The sequence below is a fragment of the Hemiscyllium ocellatum genome, chromosome 15, assembly GCF_020745735.1.
Source record: "Hemiscyllium ocellatum isolate sHemOce1 chromosome 15, sHemOce1.pat.X.cur, whole genome shotgun sequence".
NCBI classification, from domain to species: domain Eukaryota; kingdom Metazoa; phylum Chordata; class Chondrichthyes; order Orectolobiformes; family Hemiscylliidae; genus Hemiscyllium; species Hemiscyllium ocellatum.
In genome coordinates, this window is record NC_083415.1 from 47,860,183 (window position 1) to 47,876,166 (window position 15,984).

Genomic DNA, 15,984 nt, shown 5'->3' on the forward strand with positions numbered 1-15,984 from the left:
TAAACTATATCCCTTTAATCCCAAATGCATACATTCATATACAGACACAATAATCAAAACAATGCAATGATTTGGTGATGCTGGTGTAGGACTGGAGTGTACAAAGTTAAAAATCACACAACACCAGGTGATAGTCTGACAGATTTAATTGGAAGCACTAGCTTTCGGAGCGCTGCTCCTTCATCAGGTAGTTGTGATGAAGGAGCAGCGCCTCGAAAGTTAGTGCTTCCAATTAAACCAGTTGAACTATGACCTCGTGTTGTGTGATTTTTAACTTAAAACGATGCAAGGCAGCTCTACAGAGATATCATGTATTTGGAAAGAAAATAGGCAAAAGGCGAACAACACCTCAATGAGTCAAGAGTATGAATTCGGAAGATAAAGTGTCTAACTTCTCTCAGTTTCTTTTTCATTTCCTGTCAAAAACATAAGACTGCTGACAGTGGTAAAATGATCTGAAATATCTGCACACACCAGAGTTTAGATTCAATTGAGAAATGGTTTGGAAGCCTGATATTTGAGACTTGATTTTTTTTTTGCAAATACATCACTGAGGGAGCTTCCATCTGGTTTTACTTTATTTCTTACTAAGAGAGAGCAAAATAAATATCTGCAAGCTTTCTGACTCCTTCTCGATCTGTGAAAATATACATCAATTTTGTCCTGAGGTTTTTGCTAGGCAATTAATATCACTAGGGCTAGGGCTTTCCCCATTCTATTTATGCAGTAATTGATGGCTATAAAATCTACTGATTATCTTCTTTAAAAGGTTTATTAGATCCTTCTCTAAAAAATATTTCCTTTTCCAGTAACAGCAGATAATCCATGGTTCCCTTTGACCATTTACTTTTCATTTTCAAGAATATTGTGTGCAAATCTGATCTCTCTCCTTTAGGAAGGATATTGTGAAACTTGAAAAGGTTCAGAAAAGATTTACAACGATGTTGCCAGGGTTGGAGGATTTGAATTATAGGGGGAGGCTGAATACGGTGGGGCTGTTTTCCCTGGAGTGTTGGAGGCTGAGGGGTGACTGTATGGAGGTTTATAAAATCATGCGAGGCATGGCAAGGGTAAATAGACAAGGTCGTTTCTTTGGAGGAGGGAGTCCAGAACTAGAGAGCATCGGTTTAGGGTGAGCGGGGACAGATTTAAAAGGGACCTAAGGCGTAACTTTTTCACAGAGAGGGTGGTGCGTGTATGGAATGAGCTGCCAGAAGGAGTGGTGGAGGCTGGTATAATTGCAATATTTAAAGGCCACCTGGATGGGTATATGAATGGGAAGGGTTTAGAGGGATATGGGCTGGGTGCTGGCAAGTGGGACTAAATTAATTTAGGATGTCTGGTCGGCATGGACAAGTTACACCGAAGGGTCTGTTTCCTTGCTGTACATCTCTATGACTCTAAATCACATGATATGCCATCTTCAATCCAGAAATGTTCAATCTGTTTTATATGGTAAAAACAATGACTGCAGATGCTGGAAACCAGATTCTGGATTAGTGGTGCTGGAAGAGCACAGCAGTTCAGGCAGCATCCAAAGAGCAGCGAAATCGACGTTTCAGGCAAAAGCCCTTCATGAAGGGCTTTTGCCCAAAACGTCGATTTCGCTGCTCCTTGGATGCTGCCTGAACTGCTGTGCTCATCCAGAATCGGTTTTATATGCCAATTGCTAAAATCCATACATATATTTGTACTCATAACAACGGACTGTGTGCCAATTCACTGGGTCACCTCACCTCCTTATGAACTATTGTATAACTTACTGTGATGATACATTTTTGTCATTTGTTTCATATGAATATTCTTTCACAAACCTATATTTAATAAATATGTTTATATTTCTGGAACTACCTGGAAAATTCCCTTCTGAAACAAAGTATTTCTGCATAAAATGAAACTTCCCTCAGTTACACCATGAAGACCAATAGTTGGGTTTTCTTTGCAAAGAAAATTATTGCACGTCACTTGTGCCAAAGAACTTCTACAGGATTAACAGCATTAAGGGCATTTGGTGTAACAAGTAAACACTAGCACTTGATCCATACAAACATATGAGAAGAGAAAGATTTAAAATAGACATGAGGGGCAATGTTTTACAGAGAGAATGGATCGTGTGTGGAATGAACTGCCAGTGAAAGTGATGGAATGCAGATACAATTACAACATTTAAAAAAAAAATTGGATAACTTCATGAAAAGGAAAGGTTTAGAGGGATATGGCCAAGCACAAACTAATGGTACTTGTTTAGTGTAGGAACATGGTCAGCATGGACTAGTTGGACTGAAGGGTCTATTTCCATGCTGTATCACTAACTCTATGTAACACAAGATTTAAGGACACAGGTGATCTGAAGATCATGAAACAAAGATTCTACATACTACTGGTGTCAGGTCTTTACAAAAATGAAGAGAAACTAAAGTTAACCTAGAAAAACAAAGCATATGCTTGGTGCTCTCTCTCACTGTCACCTTGTACTACTAGAGGTCCTGTTGGACAGAGATGAATCTATTGGTGCAGTGAAATAGCCAAATAATTACATAGCATGTTGGTAAAGGCAGGAACATACTGCAATTCAGTAAATTGTTAATAGTTTAAGGCAAATTGTCTCAGGTTTATTGACACATACAAAAGCTAGATGCAAGGGACACTTAAAATGGAATAGTTCAGAATTCCAATCCTTTTCCAACCTGGTTTGGCTGACTGTGGTTTTAAATTGAAGATCTCAAGGATATTTGGCCTAAGCTGGTGGGGTCCTCTTTAAATATGCAGATTGTTCTCTAATGACATTATAAGATAATGAAAAATATTGTGTGCAGTTCTGGTCTCCCTCTACAGAAAGAATGTTGTGAAACCTGAAAAGGTTCAGAAAGAAATTTACAAGGAAGTTGTCAGGGGTGGAGGTTTGAGCTATAGGGAGAGGCTGAATAAACTGGGACTGTTTCCCCTGGAGCATCAGAGGCTGAGGGGTCAGCTTATAGAGGTTTATAAAATGATGAGGGGCATGGATGGGCTGAATATCCAAAGTCTTCTCCCTGGGGTGGAGGATAGGGAGAGGGCATAAGTTTAGGGTGAGAGGGGAAAAATTTAAAAGTGACCTAACGAGCAACTTTTCACGCAGATGGTGATGCATGTATGGAATGAGCTGCCAGAGGAAGTGGTGGAGGTTTAAAAGGCATCTGGATGCATATATGAATAGAAGGGTTTAGAGGCATATGGGCCAAATGCTCGCGAATGGGACTAGATTAATTTAGGATATCTGGTCAGCATGGATGAATTGGACCAAAGGGTCTGTTTCCATGCTATGCATCTCTATGACTCAGACCTGAGTGTATGAGCAATGGTTGCTTCATTAGCTGACTAAACTAACTGGTAAGATGGAAGGGTAGCAAGTTTTAAATTTATTTTTGTTTAGTCTCCTTAATGGCCAAGAGGAAAAAGAGAGACTGACCACAGCTAGGAAACCATTAGCCTCTCTTCCCAGGCTTCCTTCACTATCACCTATCCCATTTCTCCAACGTACCCTTGTCATTGCATCATCTGGCATTTTCCATCCAGGCAGGCTTTTACAGGGGACCATAAATCTGCAATTAAAATATGAACCAGGGAGTTAAATATTTCTAAGAACTTTGGATTCAAATTTGTAGTCTTCCCAGATAAACCCTCCTATTGCTGAAGAGACTTAACAGTCACTTATTATGCAACTCATTCCAATTTCAAAATCATTGGTATCTGGTAATGATTAGAGTAGGCTGCTAATCTAATAGTGGTCAAAGTTACATACATTAAAAAAAAGGAGTGTCAGAGGTTCTGCTCACACTAGGAGCTGGCTCTGCCTGGTTGGATAGTGTCATGTAATATTCACGTGTAAATATAGGGTGACTTGGTGACAGGATATCTGCCCTCATGGAGTTCTTACAAGTATCAGTTTACAATGTGACTTAATCCAGATTATCTGACCACATTGCTGAAGCTGGGGTTTTGAAAGCAGCCATTGAACAATACCAATCTAAAATCAAGAACCTGAATCTCATCATTCTCTTTATAACTGTTAATTGTCTCCAAAAATTAAACACTCAATCAAATTCAATAATAATGTTTTGATTCCATTACTACGTACTCAAGTTCAAGAACTGAATGTGTCTAAAGAAAACAATAGTCAAAGTCAAAACAATCCCCAGCATACTCCTACCTGTTCCTGCACTGACCAATGATACAGTTATCACAAGTATGTTCACTACACAATAATATGTGTCTTCAGTTAAAATTGAACCTAATAAAAAAACCATAAATTGTATTCTAAAAAGGATTCTAATTGCTTAGTTAATTAAAATAAACTTCAAAATAGAATAAAGTGTGAACTTCCAATCTGCATTTTAAATTCATCTATTTCTGTATGATGTTTGCTGACTGACATAAAACAAGAGAAACAGAAAGATGGAAGGCTAGGAAGAAAAAAGGAAAGAGAAACATGTAGTCATGTTTTTTGCGACTTTTTATCCACAAGAAGGACCACTTTCAATATTCAGGGTAAATCCTTTGGTGAAGTAAAAATGCTGAAGATTGTGGGGCTGTTGAAAGGAAAGTGGATAAAATCTCAGGTAAGAATGAATGTTCTTTCTCCCACCATCTCCAGTTTTTGCAACCACTGACAGTTTAATCCACAATGTTTCAAAGTTCTTGTATTCTACCTTTCTGAATCCATTGAAAGTTAAAGCAAGCTTTCATTTGGATTTTGTCACAGCTTGCTGTTTAATCATTGCTTCACGCAGTGAAAATGTTTTTGGGTTAATATACCAATCAGTGCAGCACTCTCCAATGGTACAGTCGTTAGAAATGACCAGCTGTGATCATAATTTCATTTGCGAATATGCTGTAGATTCAAATGGAGCTACACTCAAGAAGAAAATAAACGAATGGCATCAATATTTGCTGTGACCTCAATCTATAAGATTTCTGGCTCTTTGCCTTTGCTTCTTTCTCTACTTGATTAGTTCTAATAGGAACTTCTCTGCCAAGTCTAATGTTGGGTTCCGATTGCGACATTAAATTTTATCAGATGCTGATTGTTCTGCTGTAGGTGTTCACAATTTTTCAATCTCTTTACAGCAATCAGTAGCGCTTTAATATACCACTCATATCCAGATTAGCCTTCACATAGATTGTGAATAATATGTTTGTGTGGCATTTTGGATGGTGCGGTGATACAGTGGTTAGCACTACTGCCTCACAAACAGCAGGGATCTAGGTTTGATTCCAGCCTTGTGGGACTTTTTGGAGTGTGTACATTCTGCCCATGACTGTGTGGCTTTGTGCAGGTACTGTAGTTTCCTCTCACAGTCCAAACATGTGCAGTTGGTTGAATTGGCCATGCTAAAAATTGCTCGGTAGTATCCATGGATATGTAGGCTTTTACCATGGTTAGCCATGGTAAAAACCCCACGCACGCTTATGGGGATGGGTGGGATGATGCACTTGGGTGGGATGCTCTTTGGAGTGTCAGCACAGACCTGATGGGCTGAATGACCCCTTTCTGCACTGTAGGGATTCTATGACTTTTTGTGTTATCTTTGAGGAGGCTGGATGCATTACAATAGAGAAGTTGTTGGAATCTGAGGTCTTTTCAAAGTAACGGGTCATTGACATTACTCTGATGATGTATAATTAGACTTAGTACAAGGTCTAGACTGATTTCTCTCTTTAGAATCTCTCCATAATCATGTAATGTAGTAAGTCATCACTGACATTGCTTTCTTACTACATAGTCAAACGTGACCCTTTACCTTACAGTATTAAAGTCATAGTCATACAGCATTAGTCCAACCAGTTCATGATAACCATAATCCCAAACTAAACTGGCCCCACTTGCCTGCACTTGGTCCATATCCCTCCAAATATTTCTTATTCATATTCCTATACAAATGTCTTTTAAATGTTGCAACTGTTCCTGTATACCAATTCTTCCAGAACTTCATTCCACACATGAACACTGTAAAAAAATTGTCCTTCATGCCTTTTTTAAAATCTTTCTGCTCTTACCTTAAAAATATGCCTTCTAGTCTTGAAATCCCCCAGCCTAAGGAAAAGACACATGACTTTATAAACCTCTATGAGGTCACCATTTAACCTCCTAAGCGCCAGTGAAAGAAGTCCCAGCCTATCCAAGCTTTCCTTATAACTCAAACCCTCCACTCCCAGCAACATCCTGGTAAATCTCTTCTGACCCCTCTCCATCTTAATAATATCCTTTTTAATAATACGGCCACTAGAACTGCAAATACTACTCCAGAAGAGACCTCACAAGCATGCTATACAATCTCAACAATGATGTCCCAACTCCTATATTCAAATGTCTGAGCAATGAAGGCAAGTGTGCCATCTTAATCACCTTGTCTACCTGTGTTGCAACCTTCAAAGAATTATATACCTGCCCCTTAAGTCTCTCTGTTCTATAACCCTACCCAAGGTCCTATTTTTAATTGTATAAATCCTGACCTTGTTTCTTTTTTCTCTTAATATGGGCAGCATAGTGGCACAGTGGTTAGCACTGCTCCCTCACCGCACCAGAGACCAGGGTTCAATTCCCGCCTCAGGTGATTCTCTGTGTGGAGTTTGCACATTCTCTCCGTATCTGTGTGGGTTTCCTCCGGGTGCTCCGGTTTCCTCCCACAATCCAAAAATGCGCAGATTAGTGTATGCTAAATTGCCCGTGGTATTTGGTGAAGGGGTAAATGTAAGGGAATGGGTCTGGGTGGGTTGCGCTTCGGTCAGTCGGTGTGGACTTGTTGGGCTGAAGAGCCTGTTTCCACACTGTACATTATCTAAAAAATGCAAAGCCTCACATTTATGCAAATTAAACTCCATCTGCCACTCTTCAGCCCATTGACAGAATTGATCAAGATCTTTTTGTAAACTTAGATAACCCTCTTCACTGACTACTATGCCTCCAATCTTGGTGTCATCCACAAACATAAATGACAGATGAAAGTAGACCCAGCACTGAACCCTGCTGGGAACAGGCCTCCACTCTGAAAAATAACCCTCATCCATCACTCTCTGTTTCCTGCTGCTAAACCAATTTTGTATTCCAGTGGTAAGCTTATCGTGGGTCCCATTTTACTAATTAGTCTAGCAAGTGGAGTCTTGTCAAAGGCTTTACTAAAATCCAAGGAAACAATGTCTATCACTCTGCCCTCATCAATCTTCTTGGTTATTTCCTCAAAAAAATCAAGTTTGTGAGATGTGATTTCCCTCACATAAAAACATGCTGACTATCCCAAATCACTCCCTGTCTCTCCAAATGCATATCTTTCAGAATCACCTCCACCCACCACCAAAGTCAGACTCACAGGTCTATAGTTGTCAGGTTCACCTTACATCCTTTCTTAAACAAAGGCACAATATTAGCCAGTCTTCGATCATCCCAAGACCTCACCCATAGTTGTAAAGGATACAAGTATTTCTGCAAAGGGCCCTATAATTTCCTCCCTTAACTCCCCACAATGTCCTAGGATACACTAGATCAATATTGGTAACTCTTGTTGAGTTCTTCCTTTCCAACAGTTTTCATGGTGTTACCCTGTCATAACCAAGGAGATGCCAACTTCGGTTTGTACTTAGCTTAAATCAAGTAACATTTATCTCATTAGCTTGGAAGAATAAGTGAAGAGAAAGAATCAGAAGTGGTTAAAACAGGTTCCAGATCTTTCCTGTTACTGGGTCAAAATTATTTTCAGATGTCCATAAGACACATAACTATGTATTTGACAGCAAGAAGAAAAGCTTTTTTTCAATTAATTTTAATCTCAGCTGATGTTGATGAAACAGTGGAGAAAATGGTTTGTTGTGCTTCAGTTCAAAATGAGTTGCTGTGCTAACAATTGATGGCAGTCCATTCACTTTAATAAAAAGACCTTCTGAGTCTATTACTTTGTTTAGCCTGTACATTTATGGATGTGAGGCAAGTAGCAGAATTCAAGCTCCAAATTTCAAAGACAGAGTAGGGTTAATCCAATAGATGAATATTGATATTGCTCAGAAAAGTGCTCAGTGTATGATGCATGATTGAATCCGTCCTTGAAGGTGACTTCTTCGATTAAGCAGCCAGGACTTTGCCTTTCTTTTGTTAGTGACTAATCTGTTGCTGCTGAAACATATTATTTGGTTGGAGAAATACATTATACAATACAAATTGTCAAGGACAGGACGGAAAAGCAGAGAAATATTTGGTTGGAAAAGAAAAATGTCTAACATTCCTTTTCTACACAGAAAATCACTGTAATATCTTTCCCTAATTTCTTTCAAATGTACATTTTGTCCGTGAAACACATCGCCTGCTTGCGTGGCTAGTTTCACCAATCTGCAAGACACCTCACTGCCTGTCAAGGCCCCCATGTTAGCTAGTACAGTTGGTAATCCCTTCTCCTACAAATCTGCAATCATTATATCATGCCGGACAAATCTGTTAGAATACTTTGATAAAGTAATGAGCAAGTTAGACAAAGGAGAGCCAATGGATGGAATCTAGTGGATTTGAGAAAGCCTTTAACAAAGTGCCACAAAGGAGCCTGCTAAATAAGGTAAGAGCTCATGGTGTTGGGGTCAAGATACTGGCACGCATAGAGGATTGGCTGACTGGCCGATGGCAGAGAGTAGGGATAAAGGTGTCTTTTTCATGATGGCAGCAGTGTCTAATGGAATTCCACAGGGGTCACCGTTGGACTACAACTATTCATGTTGTACATTAATGATTTGGATGAAGAAACTGAGGGCACTGTTATTAAGATTGTAGATGACACAAGGATAGGTGGTGAGCTGATGTTGAGAACGTGGGGAGGCTGCAGAAAGACTTAGGCTAGGAAAGTGGGCAAAGAAGTGGCAAATGGAATATATTATGGAAAGTGTGAGGTTATGCACTTTGGTAAGAAGGTTAGAGGCGTATGCTATTTTCTAAATGAGGAAAGGCTTTGACATTCTGAAGCACAAAGGGACTTAAGAGTCATAGTTCAATATCCAATTACAGTTAGCATGCATTGATACATTGACACAATGATAGCATTCATTTTGAGAGGGCTAGAATACATGAGCAGAGATGTCGTGCTGAGGCTTTGGTCAAACCACACTGGTGAGCAGTTTTGGACTTGTGAGAGATAAAACGCTTGTCATATGAGGAGCGGTTAAAGACTCTCACTCTGTACTCAGTGGAGTTTTCAAGGACAAGGAGCAATCTCATTAAAACTTACAGAACACTGAGAGGTCTGATAGAGTGGCTATGGAGAAGATGTTTCCAGTCGGAGGAGAGACTAGGGCTTGAGAGTATAAAGAGACCTTGGGGTGACAGTATATAATTCCTTGAGGTGGAAGTGCAGGTAGACAGGGTAATGAGGAGAGATACAACATGGAAACGGACCCATCGGTGCAATTTGTCTGCACCGACCAGCCATCCCAATCTGACCTACCCTTGAGAGATACAATCAAGACAAGTCAATTCTGACCTTATGGTGGAATAAAGATCACTGATAAAGTAGCTGAAGTTGTTTCGTCTTAGGGCACTACCCTGTGGAACTCCTGCAGAGGTATCTTGGAGCTGAAATGACTGACCTCCAACAACCACAACCATCTTTGTTCGTTTTAGTATGCCCAACAATAGAGGTGTAGAGTCATAGAGAGGTACAGCACGGAAACCGACCCTTCAGTCTAACTTGTTCATGCCTACCAGACACCCTAAATTAACTTAGTCCCATCTGCTGGTAGTTGACCTATATCCCTTGAAACCTTTCCTATTCATTTACCCATCTAGATGCCGTTTGAATGTTGTAATTGTAACAGCCTCCACCACTTCCTCTGGCAGCTCCTTCTATACATGCACCAACTTCTGCATGAAAAAGTTGCCCCTTAGGTCCCTTTTAATTTTTTTCCCTCTCACATGTAGTTCTGACTCCCCCACTCCGGGGAAAAGACCTTGTCTATTTACCCTATCAACTCTCGTGATTTTATAAACTTGGATAAGATCACCCCTCAGCCTCTGACACTCCAGGGAAAACAGCCCCAGCTTATTCAGCCTCTTCCTGTAGCTCAAACTCTTCAACCCAGGCAAAAACGTTGCAAATTTTTTCTGAACTCTTTCAAGTTTCACAGCATCCTTTCTAAAGGAAGCAGACCAGAATTGCACACAATAGTGAAGATTTTTACCCTTGCTTTCCATTTACTCCAGATTTTTCTAGGGCTCCTTGATGCCACTGTCTGTCAAATGTGGCCATGATGTCAAAGGGCAATGACACTTAAATCACCTCTGGAGTTCAGATTTTTTGTTCATTTTTGGACCAAATCTGTAATGAGATCAAGAGCTTAATGCCCCTGATGCACTGAGCATCAGTGAGCAGGTGAGCTAAGCAAGTGCTGTTTGATAGCATAACTGATGATCACTTTGCTGATGTTCAAAAGTAGACTGATGGAGTAGTAAACAACTGGTTTGGATTTGTCCTTTTTTGTGCATAGATCACAACTGGGAAGTTTTCCACATTGTTGGGTAGCATTGTAGCTATACTAGAACAGCTTGGATAGGTGCATGGCTACTTCTGGAGCACAGGTCTTCAGTCCTATTCCTGGGATATTCTCAGGCCTTATAGCCAAGCAGTATCCAGAGCCTTCAGCATTTCTTGATACCACCTGGAGTGAATTATTTTTTGAGGGCTTGGATCTATGATGCTAGGGACCTCAGGTTAATTTGAGATTATTCATCATGATTTAGATCAGAATATAGAAGGCGTGGTTAGTAAGTTTACGGATGTCACCAAAATTGGTGGTATAGTGAACAGAATCCAAGAACAAAGAAATCTTAATGAATTGGATCAATGTGTTGAAGAATGGTAGGTGGAGATTAATTTGGAAAAATTCAAAATATTGCATATTGGTAAAACAGACTAGGCCAGGACGTTTACAGTAGCCCCACTGTACCTGTGGGGAATAGGTTCCAAGATCTACCACAGATAGGAGCGAACCTGTTCATTTCAATGGGAAATTTACCTTCTTAGTAGCTCCCTGGTCTCTGGTTCCAGAAGGTTTTCTATAATATGTTTGGGCCACGGTAAACTGTGGATAACTGAAACCGCGGAAAACGATACTGTGGTTACAGGGGTTGCTGTGTGCAATTAAATGTAGGGCCTCAGGTAGAACAGAGAGACCAAGGAATTCTTTGAAGTTCACATCACATATAGATAGGGTGGTTAAGATGCTTACCTTCATTGCTCATACCTTTGAGTATTGGAGTTGGACATTATGTTGAAATTGTACAAGATATTGGTGAGGCCTCCTTTGGAGTGCTGTGTCCTGTTCTGGTCGCCTTCTTAAGGAAGGATGTTATTAAGCTGGAGCAGATTCAGATAAAATTTACCAGGACGTTGCCAGGAATGGAGGGTGTGAGTTATAAGGAGAGACTGGATAGGCTCTACTATTTTCACTGAAGTGTTGGAGGTTGAGGGGTGCTGTTGTAGACATTTATAAAATCATGAGATATATAAATAAAGTGAATAGCAGGTGTCTTTTCCCTAGGCTTGGGGATTTCAAGACTAGAGGGCATATTTTTAAGGTGAGAGGAGAAAGATTTATAAAAGATGTGAGGGGCAATTTTTTACACAGAGTGCATGGAATGAACTTCCAGAGGAAGTAGTGGATGTGGCTTCAGTTACAACATTTAAAAGACATTGAAGTAGGGGTAGAAATAGGAAAGGTCTGTATGGATATGGGCCAAGTGCAGGCAGGTAGAATTAGTTTAGTTTGGGATTAAAGTCAGTGTGGGCAAGTTGGATCATAGCATATGTTTCCATGCTGTTTGCCTCTATGAATCTATCAATTCAGCTGTCCTGACTGAAGACTGATGCAAATACTTCCACCTTGGCTTTTGCACGCATGTGCTATTGTGGGTGTGGTGTAGACATACACTGTCTATTGCATGCTACTTCTGCTGATTCCCATGAAAGTAGTATCATCAACTTGATAACTCATTTTTAGGTACGCATGATGTTGCTCCTCACATGCCCCCAGGAACTCTTCATTGCACCAGAATTAATCTTCTGGCCTGATGGTATTGTCAGAGTGTGGAACATGCCAGAAAAGTGAAAGTACAGATTTTGGTTGAATATAATTCGACTGCAGCTGAACTCCCAAAACATATCAAGGATGTCCAGACCCGGAGAATCAAAGATGTGAATGTCAGCTTCTATGGGGTCAGTCCAAAGTGAGGCAGGTATGTGTTGGATCTTGCAGGTTCTGGTTAGAATGGGTGTCTTGTGATGTGGGATTAGGTAGGATCCTGTTGGGAGTCTGGTTAGGGCAGTGGCATTGCCACATTATATTGAGGTATCGGGTTGAGGAGGGAGGAAGTGCTTGTGTTAGGCATCAAGGAATGTAGTTGTAATCAAATTTATGTTCAGGGTTCATTTTAATGTACCCAAGGAGTCAGGATGGGTTTGTAATTCTCTAAACTTGCCAGGTTAACGAGTAAGTGGGTACGCATCATTGGAATTCTACAGCCTTAAGGAGCATCTTTGGACTCCAATGCAAGTGAATTGTCTATTGGAATTTTCAAACCTCCACTAAACTAGGATTTGGTCCATAACTCCAGTCTACACTGCAGAAACAGACATCTGGCCACCAGAGTGTCTGACCTAATGTATTGCACTTAGCTGATTTTATAAACAGATTTTGACCAGCAGGTGGCAATAGGATATGGACATATTTAGCTTAGTATAATTTTTTTCTCTATTAAAACATTACCTTCAATTCAAATTTCCCAAAATAATTGAATAAAAAGTACAGCTCAGTACTTAATGGGGAGAATTCCACAGTATGCTGTTTTGTATCAGTTGAGCCTTTAATAAAAATGAATGGACAGTCTCACTTAGAATGGCCACAATAATGACTGGTGTGAGAAGTAGGGATGTCACAATAATGTAGTAAGGGCTTAATCTCTCAGTTAAACAGACCATACATTATTGACTGTTCACCATTTAACATGTTTAAGGTGAGTAAAAATAATGAAAGATAAAGAACTATGAAGGAAATGCTGAATGATTAAGTTATGTTTAGCCATTGTAGCTCAATCCTTGTGTAGCCTTATGGGCCTCAATGAAGAGACTGTGCCAGGAATTAAAATTAATTTTAACTTTTTATCAGTGTGGCTTTAGGAATGATGGTTTATGACAATTTTACAAAATAAAATGATGGTTAGGAAAAGTACCTTATGTTCATTTGTATGCCACACTGTCAGGGATTGAATAACAAGTATTAGGATGAAATCAGAAATGAAATCAAATATCTGTTGACAAAAATGCCACCTTCTCCCGATAAATTGACTAATTTCTTTATCATCAACTGGGAATAGAATAAAGATTTTGATAAAAGACCATCAGGAATTAGGCCCAACATTTAATTAAATCATTCATGATTCCTGAGTTGAGAATGTGTTGCTGGGAAAGCACAGCAGGTCAGGGAGCATCTGAGGAGCAGGAGAATTGATGTTTCGGGCATAAAGCCCTTCATCAGAAATTAGGCTTGTGGGCTGGGGCTGAGAGATAAATGGGAGGAGAGTGCGATTGAGGTGAAGGTAGCTGAGAAAATGATAGGTGTATGAAGGTGAGGGAGAAGTTGATAGGTCGGGGGCGGGGGAAGTGACAGACAGGTCAGGAAGGCGGTGCCGAGTTGGAGGCTTGGGACTGGGATAATGTGGGGAGAGGGCAAATGAGAAAGCTGTTGAAATCCACATTTATCCCGTGTGGGTGCAGAGTCCCAAGGTGGAATATGAGTCAGTCTTCCTCCAGGCATTTGGTGGTAATGTTTTGGCAGTGGAGGAGGCCCAGAACCTGCATGTCCTTGATTGAGTGGGAGGGGGAGTTGAAATGTTCAGCCATGGGGTGGTAGGGATGGTGGGTGCAGTGTCCCAGAGATGTTCCTTGATTCCTGAGCACACGTCACCTCATAGGGAAAGGCTGAATAGGCCGGGCTGTTTTCCCTGAAGCATTGGAGGCTGAGGGGTGACCTTATAGAGGTTTATAAAATCATTAGGGGCATGGATAGGGTAAATAAATAAGGTCTTTTCCCTGGGATGGGGGAATCCAGAACTAGAGGGCATAGGTTTAGGGTGAGAGGGAAAATATTTAAAAGGGATCTAAGGGGAAGCTTTTTCATGCAAACGGTGGTGTGCATATGGAATGAGCTGTCAGTGGAAGTGGTGGAGGCTGGTACAATTACAACATTTAAAAGGCATCTGGATGGATATATGAATAAGAAAGGTTTAGAGGAATATGGGTCATATGCTAGCAAACGAGACTAGATTAGTTTAGGATGTTTGGTTGGCATGGATGAGTTGGACTGTAGGGTCTGTTTTTGTGCTGTACTCTGACTCTGTGACCTCACTTAGCCATGGGCACTCTAAATTAAAGAAAAGAAAGGCTGGTAAAAGGTTCAACCATGATGCCTCCACTGCAGACAACCTTATACTTGAAGAATGGCTGCTAAGTGAGCTGCCTTGAATTGTAAAACCAAAACAGCAAGTATAAGTGTTCTCCAATTTCTACCTGATGTTATTTCACAACTGCTGGTTGAGAAATACTGACTGGAAAGTGTAATCTAGCACTAGGGTCAGAACATGAGAAAAATAAGTCAAAACTGGAGATGAAAACAGAAATTGAATGCTTCCTTCTCACTGAAGAGAGATCAGGTATTGAGTAAATCTTTTATACAGACACCAGTCTTTGTTCCTGTAACTTCTGCTCCTGAGTGCAGCTGGTAATTCAGCAGCTAAATTGAGAAACAGTCCTGCAGGCAACTTCCTTTCTCTCCGTGTGCTGTTATCATGCAGCGAAAAATGTCAGGGTAGTCTCAGGGACACCAACCACAAGCATTTATTTGAATACACTAAAAACATACCTAATACAAACCAACTTGAGTTGCCATAATATTTTTCTAAAGCTCTTCAGGGCAACAAGCAGTTAACTATCAGGCTAAATATTGCTAACAGGGGGTGCAGGTCGCCATGAGAAGTAGTATAATGCAATTTCAATCACCAAAGAAGGTCAGTCCTGGTGTATGATTTATAGCTCAAATGTTAAAGGCCCTACTCTCTATAGTTGTTGCTAGAATGGCTGTAATATTTCCAATAATGATCTGATATGTTGTAATATTGTTCAGTACGACCCAGATGATAGTGAGGCTAAGGCTCCCTTTTCTTTATGGTTGTTTGAGGATTCAACTGCACATTATTTATGTGGTCCGCAGCCCAGTTGTCAGTTGATGATCATTCATAGAATAAAGCTGCCTCAAGTTTGGCTAATTTCATTTTCTAACTCAGAGACCTTAATACTAAGCCATCCTAATGGGCAAAAGTGAATCAGGGAGACTCAGTTAAAGGATGATGTGGAGGTGCCAGCGTTGGACTGGACAGAAGACACAAATAAACCTTGTGGACTATAATCTGGTGTCGTATGACTGTATCTTGAATGTATTTAATAAAGCTGCCTCTACTGCTTCCTTGGCCCTTAAGAAGGGTTACACCTGAAATGTTGGCTTCTTCACCTCCTGATGCTGCCTGGCTTGCTGTGTTCTTCCAACCTCCTGTCTCTCGACTGCTTCCTTAGGCAGAGAATTCCATAGACTCATTTCTCTCTGGGAAAAGCAATTCCTCCTCAACTCTGTCCTAAATCTACCCTCCCTCGTCTTGAGGCCATGACCCCTCGTCCTAGTCTCACCCACCCGTGGAAACAACTTGCCTGCCTCTATCTTATCTATCGCTTTCATAATTTTATATGTTCCTGTAAGGTCACCTCTCGTTCTTCTAAATTGTAACGAGTATAGTCCCAGGCTGAATGAGAATAACAGATTGGAAAAAAAACTAACAAAACATTTGCAGAAAAGCCAGCAGAAAGATTACAGCCAGAGATCAGGTTGGAAATAGCGTGGAGGACATTACATGAAAGAGAAGAATATATGTCC